Source organism: Leopardus geoffroyi, chromosome C1 (genome assembly GCF_018350155.1).
Source record: "Leopardus geoffroyi isolate Oge1 chromosome C1, O.geoffroyi_Oge1_pat1.0, whole genome shotgun sequence".
Classification (NCBI taxonomy): domain Eukaryota; kingdom Metazoa; phylum Chordata; class Mammalia; order Carnivora; family Felidae; genus Leopardus; species Leopardus geoffroyi.
The window spans coordinates 119,616,379-119,626,272 of NC_059328.1; positions in this window are offsets into that span (position 1 = coordinate 119,616,379).

Sequence of the window (9,894 nt, forward strand, 5' to 3'; positions counted from 1 at the left end):
TTTAAGTTTATTTATTCTCAGAGAGAGAGAGCACCCATGCACACATTGGGGAGAGGCAGAGAGAGAATCCCAAGCAGGCTTTGCACTGTCAGCACAGAGCCCGAGGTGGGGCTCAAACTCACGAAACTGTGAGATCACGATCTGAGCCAAAATCAAGAGTCAAATGCTTAACCAACTGAGCCACCCAGGAGCCCTGATAGTGGCTGTATGAACAAGAGCCCCCAGATAGAAAAAAAAAAAAAATCCCTAATGTCTCTCAAGAGGTAAGTGGGGAAATAAAATGTGGTACATCGTAGCGAAATATGGATCACCTCCAAATGAAAAGAGGTGAACCACTCACCTATGCAACAAGACAGATGAGCCTCAAAATAGTTCTGCTCAGTGAAAGAAATGAGACACAAAAGACTATAGAATGTCTGTTTCCATTTATCAGAAATTCCAGAAAAGGCAGAACTGTAGTGACAGAAATGAGATGAGTGGTTTCTGGGGGCTGAGGATGCGAAAGTGATCGCAAAGGAGCACGAGGGAACTTTGGGAATGATGGAAAGCAAGGAAGGAAGGAACGAAGGAAGGAAACGAGGGGAAAGGAGGAAGGAAGGAAGGAAGGAAGGAAGGAAGGAAGGAAGGAAGGAAAGGAGGGAGGGAAGGAAGGAAGGAAAAGAAAGGAAGGAAGAAGGGAAAGAAAGAAAAAGAAAGAAAGAAAGAAAGAAAGAAAGAAAGAAAGAAAGAAAGAAAGAGAGAGGGAGGGAGGGAGGGAGGAAGGAAGGAAAAAAGAAAAAATTGTAACGCAGAAATTTGACTTCTGGGTTCATACCAACTCAGGGATGCACTAAAAGACATGCTCAATGATGCTCACAGCAGTCTTATTTGTAATAGCCCCGGACTGGAAACAACCTCTCTGTCCACCAGTAGTAAAATGATGTGTGGCATTATCATGCAACGTGCCTTTATACAGCAGTTGTAAGAAGCAAACGACAGCAGCATGTTATATCCCCAATGACTCTCACAGAGGTGACGTTGAGCTAAAGAGACCATGGGCAAAAAAGCACATGTGCTATAATTCAATTTATAGGAAGTTCAGGACCAGGCAAAAACTAATCTGCGGTGACTGAAGTCAGACTAGTGGCTGCCTCTCAGTGGGGACGTGATTGGGAGAGGCATGAGGGAGTATTCTGGGGGCGGCAAATAATGTTGAATAATGAGCCCTGGGTAATGGTCGCACAGGTGTATACAGAGGTAAAAATTTAGTAAGATCGAAGCTCCAGGTTTGTAAACTTGCTGAATTTAAGTTATGCCTCACTTGAAAAAAAAGTAAAGACATACCTTAAAAATACTAAATGCCAGTTCATCCTACTTCTTTGCTTTCAGGCTTGGCAGACATACAGGACAAGCTGGGTTGGGGCTTTTAACGGCTGTCTGTGAAAACAGGGAAATTGGGAGTGTGTACAATGAACATGGTGAGGCTCCTTAGGAGCGAACACTTGTTTGAGAATTATCTTGATGGTTGAGATTACTGTGTGCACCATCACTGTGTTCACATTGAATGTGCTAATTATAACTACCTCTTATCTGTTCATCGGATCAGATTTCCCAACCACTGCTTCGAGCCCCTGGAGCCTTGCAAAGACCTATTTGCCTCGCAGAGAACCTGTTAAAAAGTGCTGCGAGCTGCGGAGCTCCAGGAGGCGTGGTGCAAACTTCGTTTTGCAACACTCAGCCGACGGGTGGGAGGTGGGGTGCGGGGGGGGGGGGGGGGGGGGTGGGGGTGGTGCTCGCTGCTGCTGTCGGGTCACTCTGAGTTCACTGGTGGATGTGCAAGCTTGCTGTCTTCAGGAACCCTCCTCAAGCGGCTCCTTCTGTCCATGAAAGTCTTTTATCTAAAGTGGATGGGCTGTGAGTTTCAGCTTCCCCGGAGCCTGGAGGCAGGGGAGGAGGGTGGGGCGATCAGAGCTCACATGCTAATCACAGTATCACTGGGGGACGGGTGAGTGCGAGGTCAAAACTGTTACATGCATTATCTAATTTAATCCCCACAGCCGAGGGTATCTGGGAGAAACAGTAAGTATTCCTCCTTAGAGGTGAGACAGCTGCGCCCAGAAAAGTTAAGTGACTTGCCCAAGGTCACAGAGCTAGAAAGTGGCAGAGCTGGGACCCCAACTGAAACCTTCTGACATGTGGGGTTTGACTCATCTGAATCCCGCTCCCCTTCCCCAGCCTTCTTCCCTTCAGTCCACAACTTCAGCTCCTCCCACACAGATCTTGGGCTGAGTTTAAAAACGAGAACCATTCCCTTTCGGGCCATGGATCAACCAAGGGCATAAGAGACTCTCTCTTCAGTATGAGCTCTCCTCTCCTGGGAGATGCCCACATGTTCATTTTGGTGGCTGGTCAGCGAGTCTTGAGACCCCCCCCCGCTCAGGCCCATGCCACCAAGGGCAATCAAAGCATCCTTCTACCGGAGATAAATGTCCAGGAGCAAGGCCTCCCAAAAACTAATGAGTGGTGTAGGCTAGCCGTTTAGAGCAAGGGCTTCTGGGTAACAATGGCCCTGGGTGAAAATGGTGGCTTTCCCACAGAACCAGCTGGGTGACCTGGAGAAAGTCACCTAACCTCTCTGAACCTCATTGGTTTTCTCTTCTGTGAAATAAAGATATCAGGAGACGTATCATATGATAGGAAAACTCAGTATTGCGAACGTGCTTCTTCCCAAACCAGTCTTCGCATTCAGGGCAGTCCCAGTAAGTTCCCAGGAGGACTTCTTTTGGTAAAATTTGACAAGTTGCCTGTCAAGAATACATGGGGCACCCAAGTGGCTCAGTTGGTTGAGCGCCCGACTCTTGATTTCAGCTCGTTGCCCCACATGGGGCTCCGTGCTGTCAGTGCAGATCCTGCTTGGGATTTCCTCTCTCCCTCTCTCTCTGGCCCTCCCACCCTTGTGCTCTCTGTCTCTCTCTCAAAATAAATAAAGATTAAAAATAAAAACAGTACAAAGACTACCTATGTGCCCCCTCACCTCCTTTCGCCTATTGTCAACATCTGACATTAGTCTGGTATGTTTGTTACATACTCATACATTGTTACAAGCTAAAGCCCATGGTTTATTTATTCGCAGTACAGTTACATTTTCTTCTCACCATGTGCATGCCTTCAGAGGATCCGTTGTCCCTGTTAAATGGTTTAAAATGGTTTTAAAAGAAGTATATATATATATATTAAGGTTCATTCTTTGTACTATGATGTTCTGTGGGATTTGATAAGTATATAATATCATGTATCTATCATCGTGGTATCACACATTTATTTATTTATTTAAAAGTTTTTAAATGTTTATTCATCTTTGAGAGAGAGAGAGTGAGTGAGCGGGCAGGGGAGGGGCAGAGAGAGAGGGAGACACAGAATCCGAAGCAGACTCCAGGCTCTAAGCTGTCAGCATAGAGCCGGACGTGGGGCTCGAACCCACACACCGTGAGATCATGACCTGAGCCAAAGTCGGAGGCTTTACCGACTGAGCCACCCAGGTGACCCTATTTTATTTATCTTTCTAAAACTTGTTTATTTATTTTGTGAGAGAGAGCAAGCGCATGAGCGTGGAGGGGACAGAGAGAGGGAGGGAGAATCCCAGGCAGGCTCTGCACTGTCACTGAGGAGCCCCACGCAGGTCTTTATCTCACCACTGTGAGATCATGACTTGAGCCAAAATCAAGAGTCAGATGCTTTTAACTGACTGAGCCACCCAGGCACCCCCCCCCCCCCCACTCTGGTATTTATTGGCTCATTCATGGAGGGTCACTACAGGAGGGGGACGGGGGACTTGGCACGCAGCCTGTGGCTGGTGTAGTACCCAGAAGTGACCACACGATGTCACCAGAAGCCAGTATTTGGAGATGACTCCGCTAAGGCTCCCAACCTCTTCCGCCCTTCAGTTCTTATCTAGCAGAAAGGATGTTATCGAAGCTCTGAGCTGCCTCCATTCATGTGACTAACAAAAGAAACCAATGAGCAAGTCCTCAAAGTAGTTTCAGAAGGGAAGGGATTACCTAGACCAGCTCTGTCTTGATAAAAATAAAATGTGAGTGAGTCCTGATTTTGAACAGAGGATACAATTTTAAATGTTTCAGGAGGCACATTAAAAGAAAATAAAAAGAGACAGATGAAATGAATTATAATAAAATATTGTATGGAACCCAATATTCAAAATATTATTTTGTCAACATATAATCAGTATTTAAGAAGTTAATGAGATACTTTACCTTCTTTTTGTCGTGCTTAGTCTTTGAAATCTGGGGTGTGTTTTACATTGAAAGTGCATCTCAGTTCGGACCAGCCACATTCCAAGGTCTCAGTGGCCACTATCCTGGGCAGAGCAGAGACAAAGTTACATGCAGCAGCTCTGAGAAGCAGTTTACATACAATGAAGGGATACCGGGACCAAGGCGAATTCGTCCCAAGTGCAGGGATGATTTATCGGCCAGCGTTGAGACAGGCTGGACTCCCCGGATTCTTTGCCACCTGCTGGATAATGCCTGAAATTCCGCCATCAGCTTCTCCTAAGCTTCCTATCTGTTAAACCCTACATGTGACACATTCTTCGCTGTGTTCAGACACTCGGGATATGAGTTTACAGTAGGATGTCGGCCGCAATGTCCTCCCTCCATGGGAAAGACGAAGATTACAGAGGAACAGTTTCTCTGGCCCACTGGAGATCGTCATAGCAAAGAGAGTTCAGAACCCCGTAACCCTCTCCCATCTCTCCACCCCCACCAGCTGCCCTGACTCCACAGTGAGAATGCCGAGTTTGCCAGCCTTCCCATCCAGCGTCCATTGGACAGAAATGGGATTGCCTCCCGGAGCCGTGGCCACACCATCCACGTCCGCTCCCTCCCCCCACCCCCCACCCCCAAGGCTTGGGGGAGCCTTTGAGTTTGGTGGTTTCTATAGACTTTTGACCCACTCTACTCTATAGACTACTATGGAGGGGGGTGGGGGGGAGGTGAACCCAATCTCCCAGGCTATTGTGGGACCTGCTAACATGCTTATTATCTGGAGAAAATGCCGAACATTTCAGATCTCAGAGCCAAGCAGCCTACAGTGTGAAAACATCTGAATTTCTGGAAGGATTGTTTATCAATGTCTGGCATTGTGCTGACAGCCCACGGAGGAGGTGGGGGAGAAAGGTTTGCCACCCCAGAACAGAAGCCCCATTTCCTGAAGAGCCTGGTCAGACCAGAGTGTTTTTAAAAGAAATGAACAAAAATTATTAGACAAAATGCATGGGGTACCCACAGCTCCGGACAAGCACATCACCCAGCACAGAATTACAGATGTCAAATAAAGATTCGGAGCGGTGGTGACAAACACCAAATACAGCTGGCCCAGCTGCCCTGCTCAGGGTGGCATCCGGGGCTGGAGCCTGGGGTTTCTGGCTACCGTCCTCTATTCCGGAGCCCCATCCTCTCTTTGCTTCTTCCCTAGAGTCTAGAACCTGCCCCCCAATCTCCTCAGCTCCACCCCCCACTCCCCTACCCCCAACCAAGGGGGAACCAAAATGCTAAAAGAGTGAACCAAAGCTATTTGCTCTGAAATTCCTGGAGGAGGGGATGTTAGCCTGAGAACAGTATCTTCCTGAAAACATACAGGCTCACTCCACAGCTGTTGTAAAAACTTATCTGCAACATCCAGTGTGTCTCAGTCCGTGACTTATCTGATTTGGAAACAGATTCTTCATGATGCAGCAGGAATCCCGGGTGAGGATACCAGTAACAACAAAACAAACTCGTTAAAAAGTTACAAAAGTGATGGTAGGCCTATTAACTCCCCACTTTCCCCCCAGAGGTTCCCAGACCGCAGCTTCCCCCTGAGGTGAAGTGATTATCAGGGGTGCAGCTCCAAACCAGAAAATGAGCCAGGTTCACTGTCCCATCGTCCTGGAAGTATAACTGTACGATCTAGCCTGGAAAGTGCCTGCATGCCTTCGAGGTTGCGGGAGAGGCTGGGGAAGTGACTGGGGGGCTCCTAGTTTTGAATTGCAGGAATTGTCAATTCCTAAGGTCCCATTTGGGAAAGGGGAGGGGTTTTGCAGGCAGAGTTTCCTCCTTATCCAAAGCAGCAGCAGGGAGGAGGGCATAGTAGACAGGGCATGGGCTTGAGGTCAGTCTGCCTGCCTCTCACTGCTGCTGTGAGCTCGCATGTCACATGCTTCCACCACTTCCCAAATGGAACATACGCGAGGAGGCCGGGCCATGTGGCACCAGGCTTCTCATTATGAAGATGAAACAAAAAGCAAAATCTGTACTTGGACAGGAAGGAGTGAAATGCAAACTGTAGAGTTTTTGACTGTGCATGTGTGTGTGTGTGTGTGTGTGTGTGTGTGTGTGGTGTGTGTGTGGTCGGTGTCTGATCTCATAAACCTCCTCCAAGTTTGACTGAATCTCACATGGCCTAAACCCCAAACCCTAACACTGCCACGGTTGATAACCATTCCGATTTGAGTGGCTTCTTAAAAAGAAATTACCTGGGAAACCACCTGTTTCTATAGGATATGTAAACAGGCTTACTTTTAAAAGCAAGGGGTTTTTGAGTTACTGAAGCCCAACCGAAACAGAACAAAGCGTTTTGTGTATAGATGTAGATAAGAATTTGCTTCTCTTGAATAATAAATTTTAAAAGTCGGCTATATACTTCCCAAATGGGAAGGCGTATGTATGTCATCATGTAGCGGTAAAAAACTGAGCCTCAAAACAAATTGAAGAAGGCCAAAAAAGGCAGCTGGATGAACCCAAATTTGTAACTCTTCTTCCAGTCACTCAGAAATGAAACGAGGGCAAGTTCAAGGGCCAGGAGTGTCATTAAAGTATCTAGGTGATTATACAAAACCCCCAAAAGGCCCAGTGATTTCTGGGGTGGAAATTCCCAAAAGCCTCCATAGTGACTCACTCTAATTTGCTGCCCTCAAAGCCCCCACTGGGTTTTGGCAGACCTCAGGGCCCCAAAGCTCCAGGCCAGCGGTAGTGGTAGCAGGGAAGCTTCCGTTGGGAGACAATGGGGGTGAGGGATGGGTGCTGGCAAAATTGCCTTATAAGGAAACTGTAAATCCTGGGAAGGCCTGGTGTTTCATCAAACTAGAAAAATGTCCAAGGGAAGATCCAAGCACCCCATGCCCCTCCCAGCCAGAGTTCAGGGAAAGAAGAGAGCGAGGGATGTGTGTCCCCAAGAGAACACTCTTCTCTTTAAATCCACCTAGAGGCTCAGCAGCGACGTCGTAACCAAGCTCTGGAAAACCGAAGGCATTCAGCTCACAGAGGTCAGACCTGGACGTGGACGTACGTACAGTGGAGCCTGTCAGAGCCTCCTGGGTACGGTCAGTCCCTGGAAATCTCAAATTTCCCCCGTTAAGGGCAAGGAAGGGGGCTTTCCGGCAAAGAGAGCAGTAACTTTAGGACTCCCGCTGGGGTTAGCCTAGGTTTGCTTCCCAGGTGCTGGGGGCGTGACCTGGAGCTCCCTTCTTCCACCAGGCCATTGGGAGCTGGGGCTCCACAACACAAAGGATGGGCGTTCCCTGGGATCCTCCTTGACATGCACAGTTGGGCTCAGTGCTGGGCTGTCTGGGATGTGCTTCCTGGCACATAATTACCACCATCAAGATTATTATTAGCATTAGGCATTTACATGACACTTAATATTTTCAAAGCATTGTGCTGCCGTTTAATTAGTTTTTCCTTGCAACATTCCTATCGAGTCCACACTTGATAGCTGGGAGACTGACAGGGGGAAGAGAGAAATGCAAAGGTTGATGGGGAAGAGGGGATGCCCGCACAGTCACTTGGCTTCCACTCTCTCTGGTGACCCAGCCAAGATAACCTCCCCTACTCCCGGCAAATTCTGCACCCCCAATCCCCAGGGCCCCACTCTCAAGGTACTTGTAAGTTCCCTGAGTGTAGTGGGGGTGGAATCTCTTCCTTGATGTATTTTGACCCAAGGTCCAGACACTTAAAAAAAAAGGGGGGGGGGCTATGTCAAGTTCAAGTTCAAGTTCACTCTTATTCAAAACTGCTGACACCCTTAGTCTTCTTCCAAACCATTCCATTAAAGTAACTATAAAATCCCAGGGTGGTGATTCCCAAACCAAAGGCAGCTCTGATAGGAAGCTTTTAAGTATTTGACAAATCCTAATTCTATTTCAGTCTGTTAAAACGGAGGAGTGGTGCAGGCCAAGGGGGGCTGCCTTCTGCTGGCCCTGGGGGTTGCTCTCCTCCCCCAGAGAGCCCCAGCAGGGCCTTGAGAAACCATAGGTTCTACTTCAGAGACAATGAGATCTTTTTGGTACAGGCCTCCCGTTCTGCTCCCCTGGTTAAAGGCGAAAGCTCCAGCAAAGAGAAAGGGGAGGGATGCAGTCAAGGCCGACTGCAGGAGGACAGAAATCTCAGGCGGCTAGTGGTGGTTCCCACCACCCTGGGGCAATGCCAGTCCTTCTTCTCCACACACCTGTGCTTTCCTAAAGCAAGTCAGGCACCTGCATTCTCTCTGCGGGGGGGGGGGGGGGGTCGGGGAAGTTCCTTCCACCAGGCCCCGGAGGAACCAATCGGAGCCCCTTCTGGGCAGGACCCGCTGCAGGTTCTGGGGGGCCGGTGAAGTTTCCCCTTGGCCTGCCGTGACTTGGGGTCAAGATATGTCTCCTGGCAATGCTGGTCCTAGGTCCCCCCCCCATCCCTCCGGCAGGCTGCACGTCCCTTCCCCCCCACCCCCAACTCCCCTCCTTTTAGAGGGTGCTCCATGAGACCTGGTTACCCTTGGACGGACCGCGGGGCCCGTGAGTGAAGCGATCTCGAAGGATGACCGCCCCAGCATTGTTAGGAAACGCTGAGTGTTCACAAGTTTTCGCCATGGCCCTTTCGCCATGCGCCTTCGCCCTTGGGAACCCCATTATCCGCGCAGGGATAGTTGAAGAGTGGTTCTGGGGGAAGCCCTGGAGACTTGTCGTCTCCGTGGGACCCGAGCTCCAAGCGCATCCCAGTCAAGGTCCTCGCCCGCTGCCCGGAAGCAAGTCTGAAAAAGTCTTGGCTTCGCGATCACCTTAGCAGACCAGCCACTGAGCCTGGGAGGCCGGGTGGTGAAGATGCCCCACCCCGGGAGCTGGGGCCGGCGGGCCTTCCCAGATCAGCCATTTCTGCCCCTGTCGCACGGTGTAGGCCACCAAGGCCGAGTCCGATACTCCGCGCTTTCCACGGTCACTGCGCTTGGATGCGAGTAGAATGAACACGGACGATACCAGCAAGGAGAGGCTGCGGCCTCCGCACGGCTCTCGGGCGGGCCCCTTCCGTGCGATGGAAACCGAAGGTCGTCTCCCCAGAGCGGGCCGAAGCTTTGGGATTCCAGGGTCGTGTCCGGGCCCTGAGCCAGCGTGGAAGGCGCGGGCTGAGGGCTCCCCGGACCGACCCCCGCAGCCAAACGCGCGCGGCTGGCGGGAGCGCGGCCGACTTGAGGGCTTAGGAGCGCTGAGGCCTCGCGTCTGTGCTTCTGAAATAAGAATCCCTCCCCTCCTCGGGGGCCCGCGGGGCGGCTTTGAGAGGCCCTGAACCGACTGGTCCCCACCTGGCTCTTCTAGGGCTGGGGACAGATTAGATTCATTTCCCCGCTTGCTAAGGACAAGCCCTTGGGCTGGTTTACCACCATCTGTGCCTCAGTTTCCTCCTATGTAAGCTGGAGAGGGTGATAATTACATACCTCAACAGGTTACAGTAAAGATGGAATGAGCTAACCCGAATACAGGGTCGAGAGCCGAGCCCAGAGCAAGTACCCGATGTACACAGGCTATCTACTCTCTAACATCCTTCCCTTGCCTTTTGGAGGAAGGGCTCGCTCACTCGCTCTCTCTCCCACCCTCTTCTCTCTCTCCCT